The 13,827-nt window shown below is 39.0% G+C and overlaps 1 long non-coding RNA gene across 1 annotated transcript; it reads left to right on the top strand.

Moving 5' to 3' along the window:
* The first annotated feature begins 297 nt into the window (after positions 1–297).
* LOC134529875 (uncharacterized) lies at positions 298–13,253 on the top strand. Its single transcript, XR_010074728.1, has 4 exons — positions 298–493; positions 3,310–3,398; positions 8,547–8,724; positions 12,748–13,253. It is a non-coding gene; the product is annotated as an uncharacterized LOC134529875 (long non-coding RNA).
* The last annotated feature ends 574 nt before the right edge of the window (positions 13,254–13,827 follow it).

Below are 13,827 nucleotides of genomic sequence, written 5' to 3'. Positions count from 1 at the left end.
CGTCAAGTGCATTCTAGTTAATCGGAACTCTTTCAATTTTTTTATAGCCAATAAAGCGTTCTTCCCTTTTTTTAACTTTTAGTCCTTTTATGTTTGAACATTAAAAACATTTTTATATTCCGTTTCTTTTGTGCAGTTTGCTATAAGTATGAGCTAGGGAGGTAACGTGTCGACGATGTAACTGAGAACTGGACCAGACCTACAGCAAGCAACATTCCAGCATTTGCTTGGAGTGATACCTCGAACCCGGCTCCTCTCGAATGCGAGGCCAACTTCTTGTCCTAGTGCCTTGTGCCGGTCCGAGCGGAGAAAGCGCGACCACGCCCTGACAGCGGCGCCAGGCAGCTGGAATGTGAGCGAGGAAAGTTGTCCCGGTTGTTAGCCCGTTGTTGCACGGAGCGAGCCGCTCCCTCCCCCCACCCTGCCTCCTGCAGACACGGAGACCAGGCGTGGAGCTGCCATTCGCCGGACCAGCGGCCTCGAAGACAGCTGCGTGAGTACCACAACCAGTAGCTTAGAGTCATGCGAGGGTGTTGGACTCGAACCCACGGCTTTCGCTACATGTACGCGATACCTTAGTGATCACGTTCACCGAGACCCTAGTAAATAATGTTTCGTCCCAGTATATTAGAATTTGAAACTAAAAAATATATATCTATATTATTGTGGTAATTTTTCTGTATAGCTAAAAAAAAAAGATTACTTTTAAGGGAAATTTTATGTTCCCTCGATTATAACAATTTAATTTGGGACTCAAGACATTAAAACATATCGTTTTACATCCATTAACTTGCTTTGGAAGGTTGAAACATACAGGCTACGAATACAGCTATTACATTTTTGTGCGGGTTAGGATATCAACTATCGATTCTTCAGGAGGGGGTTTTTCACTCCTTGATGAAATTTTTTTTCACTTGATATAAAAAATAAAATGAAAATTATTGTTAAACCTACCTTTTTCCTGTCCACATGAAGTTTATAAATAACCCACATTCCACTTTACTACCCCTTAAAGAAGATGTGGCTCTCCTTGGTGAAATTTTGAACAGTTCATTTACAAAAAAGAGGAATTTATCGTCAACATCCAATTGAAGAAAAAAAGTTCACTGAAAACATGAGATTACGAAAAACAACCACCACTTCTCTTTCCTTCTCTTTAAAGCATTATTTTGGCTCTTTCAGTTGAAAATTGGCACAATTGACGTTAAAATTAAGAAGACAATTAGGCCTACTGGCACATTCGATTAAAAAACAATCCCATTCACCCTTTGTTCAGCCCGGGCAATGCCGGGTACTTCAACTAGTGCTGTATACATTACTAGTTTGTATTTCATCAACTATACAATGTCAACTGCCATGTTTCAAGTTTCAAGTTTCAACAAACAGATTAATAAAACAGTCATGCTAAATGCATAATTTATAGTATGATTGAGCTTACAATAGTTTATTTATTATTTATATTTTTGACAGAAAGGCATGATCTCTACAACTTAGTATTTTGAAGCTGCATCTAAAATGTCATTTTGTAAACCTTTAGATATATAGGTACCGGTACTTGGCATTTGAAGCATATTTTTAAAGAAGTATTAAATTATTCATTTTCTAAACACAGTAAATTGAACAGTTCTTTAAAAATTCCCAGAATTATTTTCTGGAAACTACACCTTAATCTCCTCGTCTTCATTTGAGACATCACTATCACCAACATTTTCGTGTGTGTAATTAATTTGAACCTTCCTGTGTCCTCTAAAAGCAGTGTTCTGGCGTGTACAAGATAACGAGCTTCTTACGAGTGTCTTTAATGTGTCCCTATTATTTTATTATATTTGCGCCATGTGTTCGTTGATTTTAATCGAAAAGCGCCATGTTTTTTTGTCTGCCAATTTACTTGCATTTTTCCAACATTATCTCTAACACTAGTAGGGGCTTCTCTGCCTGTGACAGAAAAGTGCTGGCAAAAGGAACCAAATACAGCGACATTGATAACCGAATATTACATCCAGGAATATTTTCTCCTATATTTCGTCTAGGAAAATTGAGCTTGGGTTGTTTTGTTCCATCATTAGCACATACTCTATGATCAAATGATCGTTTTAACTCTTCTGTCGTAGAAGGTTTGTCAACTTTTGTTTTTCACAGTATGTATTTCTTCATTGTTGGTATTATTACCACTAGTAGACTCACCATCATCACATTTCTTTGAGCATTCAGTGTTCTCCTTAGAAGTAGACTACTGTTTTAACTTACCTATTACAAAAATCCATTATCCATTACAAAAATCATTGAATAGAACTGATCACTGCATCAGCGAAAGAACGCAAAGCAGATCTAAGCCAAGTGGAATAGGTTATGTTTTGTTGTGACACGACTGTCACTGCCAGTTCGATCCGCTCTCAGTGTAGCAACACCTCGTCGCGCAGATTTACAATGACTCGCAAACATTGGCTTGTTCCACCAAAATAAACAATGTGTGTTGGATTGTATTAAAATATTAATTTATTAATTTTTATCTTTTCTTATAGTTTACCAATCAAACCAAAGATTTAATATTAATAATGTATTTTTTAAAAAAGTCTTATTTAGAGTTTTCAATTTTGAAAATGTTGGGTAGGACCTGGCCTACTCAGTCTACTCGACTACCCTGCCTACCCCACTACCCTGCCTACCCCACTACCCTGCCTACCCCACTACCCTGCCTACCCCACTACCCTGCCTACCCCACTACCCTGCCTACCCCACTACCCTGCCTACCCCACTACCCTGCCTACCCCACTACCCTGCCTACCCCACTACCCTGCCTACCCCACTACCCTGCCTACCCCACTACCCTGCCTACCCCACTACCCTGCCTACCCCACTACATGGTCTCTAATTAAGCCTCAGCTTCCGAGCCTAGTGGGCCATGCGGCCCGACGACCCACGAGACATCTGCGGGTAGGCGCACCCTCCCCCACCAGGCACACCCTGGGTCTCGAACACAAGACTGCAGGTGATGGCAATATGTACACAAACGAGTGAATTACGCGGGCCCGCCATCTTTTCGTGGTTTCTGAGACTTTTGCACAGGCGCACCGGTCTTACGCATTTCCATTCCATTCACGAGATTACTCCTACCAAATGCCGTGTACCGAGAGCTAAGATGGTTACACGTAAAAAAAATATTAGGATTAGTAAAAATATAGGCTGTTTATTTATAACAACTTTTGTGTTTCTTTAATCTAACACTACTTTAATGGTAAACCTTATCTTTGATTAATATTGTAAATATGGTAGTTTTATTTTAAGAAAATGTTTTTTGTGTCTTTACAGAGGAAAAAAAATGTCATCAGCTGCTATGTTCTTGTTCGTGGTGCTGTTCACATCTGCTTGTCTGCTAGCAGAAGCTCAGCAAGCTCAACGTGAGTGATGTCTACGAGGTGTGGCTATTATATAACAAGATTGACGCTGTAAAAATTTAATGTTGATTTCATACATATTTACTGATTATCACCTTCAATATACACCCCTCCTCTATCCCTGCAATGCTCCGTGAGAATCTTCTATTTTTGGAAACAGTTTGAAGTCTTCTTTTGTCAGCTTCTTCAGGACACGTGCCTCTTTTCCTTTCACAGCTTCAACGGACTGTGATCTTGTTCCTTTCAGTGCAGATCTTGCCTCAGGAAACAGTGCAAGATCCGGCGAATAAGGCGGATGGTGTAAAACTGGGATGATGTGCTTGGCTGGAAACCTCTTCACAGACAATGCAGAATGAGCTAGCGCATTGTCTTGGTGGAGAACCCATGACTTGTCCTTCCCCGATTCGGGTCTGTTTTCCTTATTATTTCACGAGCAAGAACGTTTAGGTAGTAATGCTGATTAATAGTTTGACTTTCAGAAACCCAGAAAAGGTAAACAATCCCATTAATATCGAGAAAAAAAATCGTAATTGCTTTGAATTTTGATTTGCTCATTCGAGCTTTTTTCGCTCTCGGTGAACTTGGGCTCTTCCAATGCATGGATTAGCGCCTCGTTTCAGGGTCATAAGTAAAAAAAAACCACGATTCCTCACATGTTATTATCCTTTCCAAAAATTATGGGTCATTTTCAATGGAATTCAAAGTTTCAGTAGGTACAACCATTTTTGCAAACTTTTTGTTCAAACGTGAGAATTTTACGCACCATTTTGGCACACACTTTTTGCATGTTTAAATTGTTTTGTAAAATTTGTCGTACAGATTCTTTGTCAATTATTACTGTTTCAGCAATCGCACGAATACTTAACCGACGGTCAGATCGAACCAAATTACCGATTTTGTCGATATTGTCATCCGTTTTTGACGTGGAAGGGTGACCCGGGCGTGATTCATTTCAACGTCTCGTTCATCTTGAAAACGCTTAAGAAAATCAAACACACGTGTACGCGATTAAAATTTATTACGATACACTACATTCAATAAATTATAAGTTTCAGTAGCGGTTTTTCCAAGTTTCATGTGAAATTTCACAACAATTCGTTGCTCTAATGTCACAGTTAACATTTTTCCAGCGAAACACAAAAACAACCTGCGATGCGTACGAAGGTTACAGCTATACTGATTTTTTATACAGAAGCGAAAGGCACTGAATTCCAAAGAGAAAGCTTCACGCTACACGCTACCGGTCGTTGGCGTCTGGCGCATGCGTCCTTCTGTATCAGCGACAGTCTCCTTATTTAATAGCCACTCCTTGTACACTTACATTTGTATAATGAATGAGTACATATTGGTTTTTCTTGGTATGGGAACCACAGTCAAAGGTTTCTTAGTCATAAGGTTGAGTCTGTGTATTTAGGCATACTTTTAAGAATATAGGCTCAATGCCTGAAACATTTAAAAGGATGTTAAAAAAAAACACTATTTCATTTCCTCCCATGTGAGTAGTAGCAAGTTAGAAAATAATGAATAGCTTAAAAAAACGTTCGTGAAACCACGATGACTTCGCTTAACATTTGTGTGTATTGCGTCAATAATAAAATTATACGGATCCCAAAAACTCAAGCTTTCACATTACCTTTATACTTTAGTTCATTACAGTGTACAGTGGAACCTAACACCGTAACTTGGCCAAAACCTTCAAAAATTTTCATTTTATGCAATGTTTTCAAAATGATTCAATCATTGCCTATGTGACATTACAAGTGCAAGAGAAAATCCTGTAGTGTCGTAAAATATCTCACCTAGTTGGCTTATGGTTACATGAATGATTTGGTCCAATATTCTCGAACAAACACCACCTACTTAATCGTCGTTACACAGTACGCGTACACTGAGAAACTCACGGACACAAACACTTGGGCTCGCTTGCTTAGTCAGGTGAAATAATTCTAAGAAAACATTTGGCAGGTTATGTTACTAATAAACTTTCCTTCACCTTGAGTTACGACTGCAAAGTAGTATGTATTGGTATATCCTAAGGCAAGTTTCAGGGCGATGTGCCTAGGTGCCGGCCACCATAATTTATTTTAAGGTCACGGCTGTCAACTTGGACGACCCTGAATACGGACGCCATATTGGATGATTTTGAAATCAACCGCCATCTTGGAAGACTTCATTTCACCATCTTGGAAACATTTTGGTTTTAAATTTTAATAAAATTTTAATAAAAATGTGTTTACAGTAGTATACTTTGGTATGTCCGGCAGCAGGATCCAGGGTCTGGTGCAGTGGTAGTGCCGGTCAATGTCAGTCCGCCCTGAAATCACAGCGGCCATCATGGGTGACCTTGACCTATGCCCTTGAACTTTGACCTTGAAATTAGATCTTGACCTTTAACTTTGACCTTGAATTTTTACCTTGAAATTTGACCTTGGACTAAAACTTTGTCCTTGACATTTGACCTCAATCACCATCTTGGATTCCACCATATTCAAATCAAACTCCCCAATCCCCGAATTTTGCAATTTTCGTTATGGTCGCTATCTAGAATTATAATAACATGTCCGCCATCTTGGATCTGATGTCACAACCCCTTTTTTTTGGATTCTTATGTCATGTCCGCCATCTTGTTTTCGTCTGCTGGAGGCCAGAATCTTGGATGATTTCACGACCGCCTTTTTTGTTCTGATGGAGGCTGCCATCTTGTATTCCATCTGTGTTCTTGGTGTTTGTTCCTAGAGATCTCCAGTATCGCTCTGTCTCATGCACATAAGGTTAATACAAAATACATTGGAAGCATTGTGATTCGAACCATTACATCTGTAGTGCCATTTTATTTTGCCCTCGCCAGGTTCGAACCAAGGACTTAATGATGTGAGTTTTTTATTAAAATTTTATCAAAATTGTATTTAACATTTTTTATGAATTTTATAATTTTCCCTACTTTATACATTAAGAATTATGAATATTAAATATGGCGGCTGTGATTCCCTAATTTCAAAATGGTGGAAAACAAAAAAGGTGGCCATAAAGAAAATTGCAGTGTTGATGTCATAATTCAAAAAAGTGTGTAACAAAATGGTGGCTTTAACAAAAAATTGCAATGATGATGTCATAATTCAAAATGGTGGCTAACAAAATGACGGAAATTTGTATAAAACATATTGGTTGCTGTGACATCATCCAAGATGGCCGCTGATCAAATGTCCTCAGCTGCTTAGATAGGTTTGTCAATGAGGAATTTTTGTTCTTTTAAAGACAAAAATACTTCAAGGCATTTCAAATTGTTGAATTTTTTTTACTGTTTTTTCTCTCGAAAATGAAATGTTTATTTTTCAAAATTTTTTGAGAATTTTTGGCAGATTGTTTTTCCCAAATACCTATAAATTTGGTTGATTTTGGGTCAATTTTGGCAAATTTTGAGTTAATTTCTAGCCATACTTGTTAAATGTTGAAGGTCAAAGTCAAATTCATCCAAGATGGCCATTGTGCCGTCACAATCCAAGATGACGGACACCCGGCCCCAGGCACCTCCAGTCCTCGGACATACTGTTATATACTACTCTTTTAGTCACATAAGAAATACATTGTGCTTTTTTCGGCTATTATAGTGTCCACAAAAAAGTCCATGATTCAGAGGTATATTATAACAGTTTAATTTATACTAGTTGCAACAACTGATATCTCAAATTGAAGGTAAATTAACCTATTTTTTCTTACAAATGTTCAATATGTGCACCTCTATTTATAAGGCATACATCCAACCTAAAGTCCAATCCTTTCCACACTTTGGTTAACATGTCCGAAGTTATGGAAGCAATTGCCTTTTAAATTCTGTGTCTCAACTCTAGCAAATCATTAGATAGCAGCGGAATGTAGACACGGTCTTTTATAAAGCCCTAAAGGAAAAAATCGCATGCCATTATGTCAGGTGAATATGGAGGCCAGCGAAAATGAGCTCTGTCTTCTCGAAAATTATGACCAATCCAAAGGTCAGGGACTTCGACGTTCAATCACTCTCGTGCAAAGAAATTCAAATTGAGGGGATGGGGGGGCCTTACATCGTGTTGCCAAACAAAGTTTACAGGTTCACCATCTACTAATTGGGGAAAGAACCATTCTTTCAGCATATCCAGATAAGCCACCCCTGTTATGATTGCTTCAGCGAAACTAAATGGCCTGTACACTTGATGTCAGGACACAGCGTAGAAAATGTTTAATTTTGGATAATCTCTTTGGTGTTCCACAAGTTCATGAGGAGGTTTTGACCCCCAGATAGGAACTTAGATGAAAAGTTGACTCATCGCTGAACACCACACGATCAAGGAAGTCATCTTCCCGCTAAAACACTTGAAGTGCAAAGTTACAATGTACACCATAGTCATCTGGCTTTAAAGCATGTAGCAGTTGTAACCGGTATGAACGCATGTTTAAACGTGTTAATAAACCTTCCACACTGCCATCTTTGGCAACAGAAGTTCAAGACTTGCTTTGTGAACAGATTTCTTAGGACTACTCAGGTAAGATGCTCTGACATGGTCAAACACTTGTGGTCCTCCTGTGCCTTTCCCTTTACAAACACATCCGGTCGTTTCGAATTGCCTATACCATCGGCGGATATTTTTGCACACCTGGGGAATCACAATTAAACTTCAAACTAAACACCCGTTCAACTGAAATTACATATTCACTGTTAGCAAATTGTAGAACACAAAATGCTTTACGCTCGGGAATCGCCATTTTGCATAGGTGGCACTGCAAGCAAGAAAACAAAAAAGCACTACTCGCGCATGCTATTATCTAAAACTGTTTGAGTTACTCTTTAATTGAGACCTTGAACCACCACTCTACAACGATTGCAGTTGATACTATTAAAATTTATAACCGATACATTCTTTTATGGACATACTGAATATTGCTGCAGCTGTAAACTTCCCTCCAGGTGACGTCATTCACAAGAGGCTGGCGACTGCCCTCGCTGCGGGGAGCTGGTGAAGTGCGAATCTAATAACTTATAATCAGTTTTGTTGTAATTCAATTTTTCGTGCTACCTGTAATATTAGGTTAGTAATGTCTAAGTACTTTAGTTTTATTATAATAATCCTGTATAACTATTTGTCAAGTAGGGAAAGTGTTTGTGTTAATTCATTGCAGCTGTGGCTGGTCAGACAGTGTACGACGAAATCGTAGTGGAGTCCACGCTGTTTGTGAAAGGCAAGTCAGGTACAGGAAGACAGGGGAAATCAAGGACTCTGGAGTCAGTCTCGACAGACAACAGCACCCCGCTGGTCGACAGGCCCAAGCGCGATGTCCAGCAATTTAATAAGGCAAAGTATGTCAGTTTCCATTGTTCATTACTTTTACCACCAATATTATCATGCATTCATACTAATCTTGATCACTTTGCCTCTATGTCATAGTAAAACTGTTATGAAGTTGTGATATTTTGGCTTATTGTGCTAATAGCTTGATGTGAATAGCATAGAAGTTGTTATTTTAAAATATAATATGTTTTACTGCAATGGAACTTTCATGCTGAACAATTTAATTAAATTATTAAGAAAAAATTTTATACTCTTGAATTTATGTATTATTACAGCAAAAATGTTAAATTGAGAATGACACAGTTTCTCATTGTATAAACGACTAAGTTTGTGTACCTAATCAGACTTAAAGTACAAGTTAATGGCGCCAGGAGTGGTTCAGCCATCTGGATGAAATCTACGAGAAAGCGAGCTCTGCAACGGATAGGACACCAAAATCCATTGCTTAAAAATAAGGGACTGGCCATGATCGTGCACTAGGAATATGGTTAGAGTACAACACTCAAACAGTTATTATTGTGTCGTGGAATACCAGCCTACATCAGCTAAACTAAGCCGCCCTGTTGCCTCGGAGAGTGTGACATCACCCCGTGGCACTCATCCGTGGCCACCACCGAGATAGTGGTTCTGTTTGTATCTTCCTCCTTTATGTCCTCGGGGCCTGCCTCGGGCAGCAGGCTGCTAAATTAATTATTATTTAATTCAGAGTGGAACTTTGATGCCTGACTACGTAATTCTTCGGTGCAACCACGAGGATGGTCGTACAGGGTCTCTTAAACCGATTCGTAACATAGGGATTTCTAACCGTAATAATGGAGACGTGATTGAGAGCGGGTTGTAATAGCCAGCGTGATTAAAAACGTGTAGGAAAAAACCGTGTACCTTTCTGACCACTTGTCAACCATCCACAGGTAACAGACGTGTTACTTTCTAACCACTTGCCGATCAGTTACAGATTACGACGTGTTACTTTCTAACCACTTGCCGACCAGTCACAGGTAACAGACGTGTTACTTTCTAACCACTTGCCGATCATACACAGGTAACAGACGTGTTACCTTCTGGCCACTTACCGACCAGCTAAAAGTAACAGACGTGTTACCTTCTGGCCACTTGCCGACTAGCCACAGGTAACAGACGTGTTACCATCTGGCCACTTGCCGACCAGTCACAAGTAACAGACGTGTTACCTTCTGGCCACTTGCCGACCAGTCACAGGTAACAGACGTGTTACTTTCTAACCACTTGCCGATCATACACAGGTAACAGACGTGTTACCTTCTGGCCACTTACCGACCAGCTAAAAGTAACAGACGTGTTACCTTCTGGCCACTTGCCGACTAGCCACAGGTAACAGACGTGTTACCATCTGGCCACTTGCCGACCAGTCACAAGTAACAGACGTGTTACCTTCTGGCCACTTGCTGACCAGTCACAGGTAACAGACGTGTTACTTTCTAACCACTTGCCGATCATACACAGGTAACAGACGTGTTACCTTCTGGTCACTTGCCGACCAGCCAAAAGTAACAGACGTGTTAATTTCTGGCCTCTTTCTGACTAGCCACAGGAAACAGACGCGTGGGACGCTTTAATAGCCCACATCATCTTCTATAAGTGAAAGTGTGCCCGATGCTAAAAGCGGTAAACTCCTGGTAACTTTTGGCTAATTAAGGACGGTCCGAACCTAGCTTTCACGCGTTTGACATGAAGCTCTGAGAGGAGTTTTCGCGGTTTCGTGTGCTCTTAAACATACGGTGGCGACCATTTAATAAGCATTTGTGAGTCAAAATATATTCATGCTTTTAAATGTTGGTTTTCTGTTTTATATTAGACGTGAACGGGATCCTGAAACTTGGGATAATATTAAGGAAAAAAAGTAATGCCCACAAAAAATAGAAAGATTTTCGGGAAAGGACTTGGGAAACCAAATTTTTATATTCCAAAAACATGAGTTAACTATATTATTCTTTAGTTTACTCGACAGTGTAACTTGATATGCTTAAGTTTTCGTTACCATCTCTGTCATGTATGAAAATATGCTCATAATTGTGTAGATGTCTTATAAAAACACGCATTAGCTTATTTGTGAAACAATAATTGAACACTTGTTCATTAACAATGTATAAACAGTGTGGCACCAAACTTCGTGCTGTGGTGGTGAGAGTAGCGGACGTCTGCACGCAAGAAGCAGCCACGACGGAGGGCCGTCGCTTCCCAGTCAGGAACGGAAAGTGATTTCACCAAACCCTTGCTTTAAAGAGTTTCTTCTATGAGTATATTCGTATAGGAAACGAACACATCATCAGCGGCATCACAGAGCAGGTGTGGCCCTACAGCACTCGGCGGGGACCGGGCTTCGAAGCCTGCTAAGGGCAGTGCAGTGTCAACTATGCGAACGCAGTCTTTATAAAACATGCAGTGTGTTAACGCATATTTGGAATTAATTTCTTCTCGTTTGTGGAATGTAAACATTGTAACTGTATGTTTGAGTAATGTTTGAAAATGAACTTCACCAGAACAGCTTCGAACAATGGTGCCAACCATATGACCTTTGAACCAGTACAAATTATTTATAAATGCATAGGCCTATATCCCATCTTTGTTTCAACAGGTTTTATGTTGTATAATAATATTCAAAAATTGGCTTCGTTGAAGCATAGTTTATAACTTAAAGGTATGCCGAAAGTTAATAACGACTGATCAAGATATGTGATTTCTGCCTTAAATTAGGCAAAATTTAAATATTTAACCACAAAACATTGTAATGGTATTTAAATATGTTGAATCCGATATGGCATAATTTGGTTCCTATCTCTGCCTCGTACACCATGCTAATAGGAGAAGCCTACGATACACGACTTCTCAGCTCGCCCAAATATTTACCGCACAGATCCAAGTTCGCCGCTCGCTTGTAACTTCGCCAGCACCTATTACATGGTCAGCTATCTGTGACGTGTGAACGTTGGTTAGGTTGGCTACATTACAAGTACTATAAAATAATAAGGGCAAGTGAGCATGTCAATTGATTTAATTTTGTAATTTGTAATTAACAACCACAGTATGTTTAATGGAACTACACTAACTAACCGTCCACAATATTAAAAGTATTTTCAATGTAGCTAACATAGCCTAACCACCCAAATGGTAAACTACTAACATTTTGTAATTACTAAAACAAATGGTTTTTCTTCAGAATTGCCAACGTTTAAAAACATAGACAAAATAATTCCAACCAAATACAGCACAAATGCTATAAATGGTATTTAGAATTAAAATCCTCGATGTTTCAATTGTAGGTAAGCGATGTACGAAAACAAATGCGACAGGTTCTGATTTTAAGGTCCGTGTCAATATTGTAGCAAGCTGTTTGCGGGCACAGCTAGTGTCTTTAAAAATCATTTATAACCTTCAAACATATTGGCACACAACAATCAACACAAGTGTTTGTATTTAAACATAGATGTTTACCGAAGTCTCCCAATATCTTTACATTTGAGGTGCTTCACATTATTTAATCGTTATATTTCCTATTTATAATCTCAAATACATCAGACAGATAAATGATAAACCCGACAATCTTTGGCGAACACAATTTAAATAAGGACACCAACCTGATGACGTAATTTTTGCTTATTCGCAACTTGATTTAAAAACTTTTTTTAAATGTTTCCCAACACTAAAACGTCGTACAAGCCAAATTTATCAGATAAGTAACATTACAGTTTGCTTACAATTCACGTTGTTAAAAATAATCATGTAAGTATCAGCTTTGATTGTGAATGACAATCTGAGATTGGTTAATACGGAATAAGTAGTTAGTTTACAATAAGAGCAGCAGCCTGTTGCAAACTACAAGGTCATGATAGATGCTTTGCTCTTGCTCCTGCACTTGGACATAACACATCTTTACCACTGAAAAACTGTAGATTTTGTATAAAAACATGCACTTATTTTCATATATCCGTAGTGACGAGTATGTTTGGTAAAGTCTTGCTGGCATTGTTAAAAAAAATTGTGATATGTTGCAGGGTTTCGGAAATAAATGATGAGGCTTGGAATAATCAAGAAGTGAATGGCAGAATTTTCAGTGCCAGCCACAGGTTAAGTATCGGTGGACCAGAAGTATAAGCTGAAAATATCCACAGCAACTCACCGAAAAGTTTCTCTAATAACTACCTGTTTGCCTAAGTCTTTGCTCTTTTATATGTTAAAAGTCACTATATGCGCTAACTTGACAAATTTGATCAAAACAAGTCTTACCCTCAGCATAAGTATCATTAAATTTAATGAAGTGCATGCTGTACTTGTATATTTGATTTGGATTTTAGCAAATTTGTTAATTTACCATTTTATCTTGACTCTATGTGAATGTAATATACATATTTTGTGCTTTTGAAGGTAATATTGTAATCATTATTTAATTTTTTTTTAACCATAAGATAAAAAGCATTTATAATAATCTCTCTTGTAAAATAATGTATTTTATCAATGTGAAAAGTTAAACCATATAACCAAATTAAACTGATTAAAAATACTGAAGTGTATTTTTGAAGGAAGCTTTAAGCAAAAGTTTATTTTTTGTACAAATGTACAATATTCCTAGCTTTTACACTGTGTACATTAAAAGTCTAAACACAAATTTACGACAATTTTTTTTTTTTTGCAAAATCATTCCAGGGAATTGGTAACTGAAGGAGTATGAGTATAAAATTGGCGTGAACACAAACACTGTGTCGACACGCCCCGCCTGCTTGTGGGCCAAGTCGCTCAGAGCAGGGAGACCGCGAGCTGTCGGCCACTGACCCTCCCTATCGCCGACCAGGGTGGCTGGGCTCGAAGACATCAGCACAGGACAACAACTGAACTTGAATCAAACGCACGGAAGTTAACTGGAACAAACTATGACACGAGAGGCGAGAACAGCACACATATGCGGGATCAACAGTTCCCAACAGTTACACAAACTGACACTAACTCAGTGTGCACACGAGGTGGTGGCTACACCGTACCCCAGTGTGCCCTGTAGGTCACTACGGACCCATCTCCAGGTACCGAGTTGAGCGGTTTGCACGTTGGACCCGCGGGCAGCGAATGCGCAAACAGAATTA

The sequence above is a fragment of the Bacillus rossius genome, chromosome 2, assembly GCF_032445375.1.
Source record: "Bacillus rossius redtenbacheri isolate Brsri chromosome 2, Brsri_v3, whole genome shotgun sequence".
Lineage (NCBI taxonomy): Eukaryota > Metazoa > Arthropoda > Insecta > Phasmatodea > Bacillidae > Bacillus > Bacillus rossius.
Note: the sequence above shows the minus strand (reverse complement) of the source record. Positions and strands in the feature narration are given on the sequence as shown.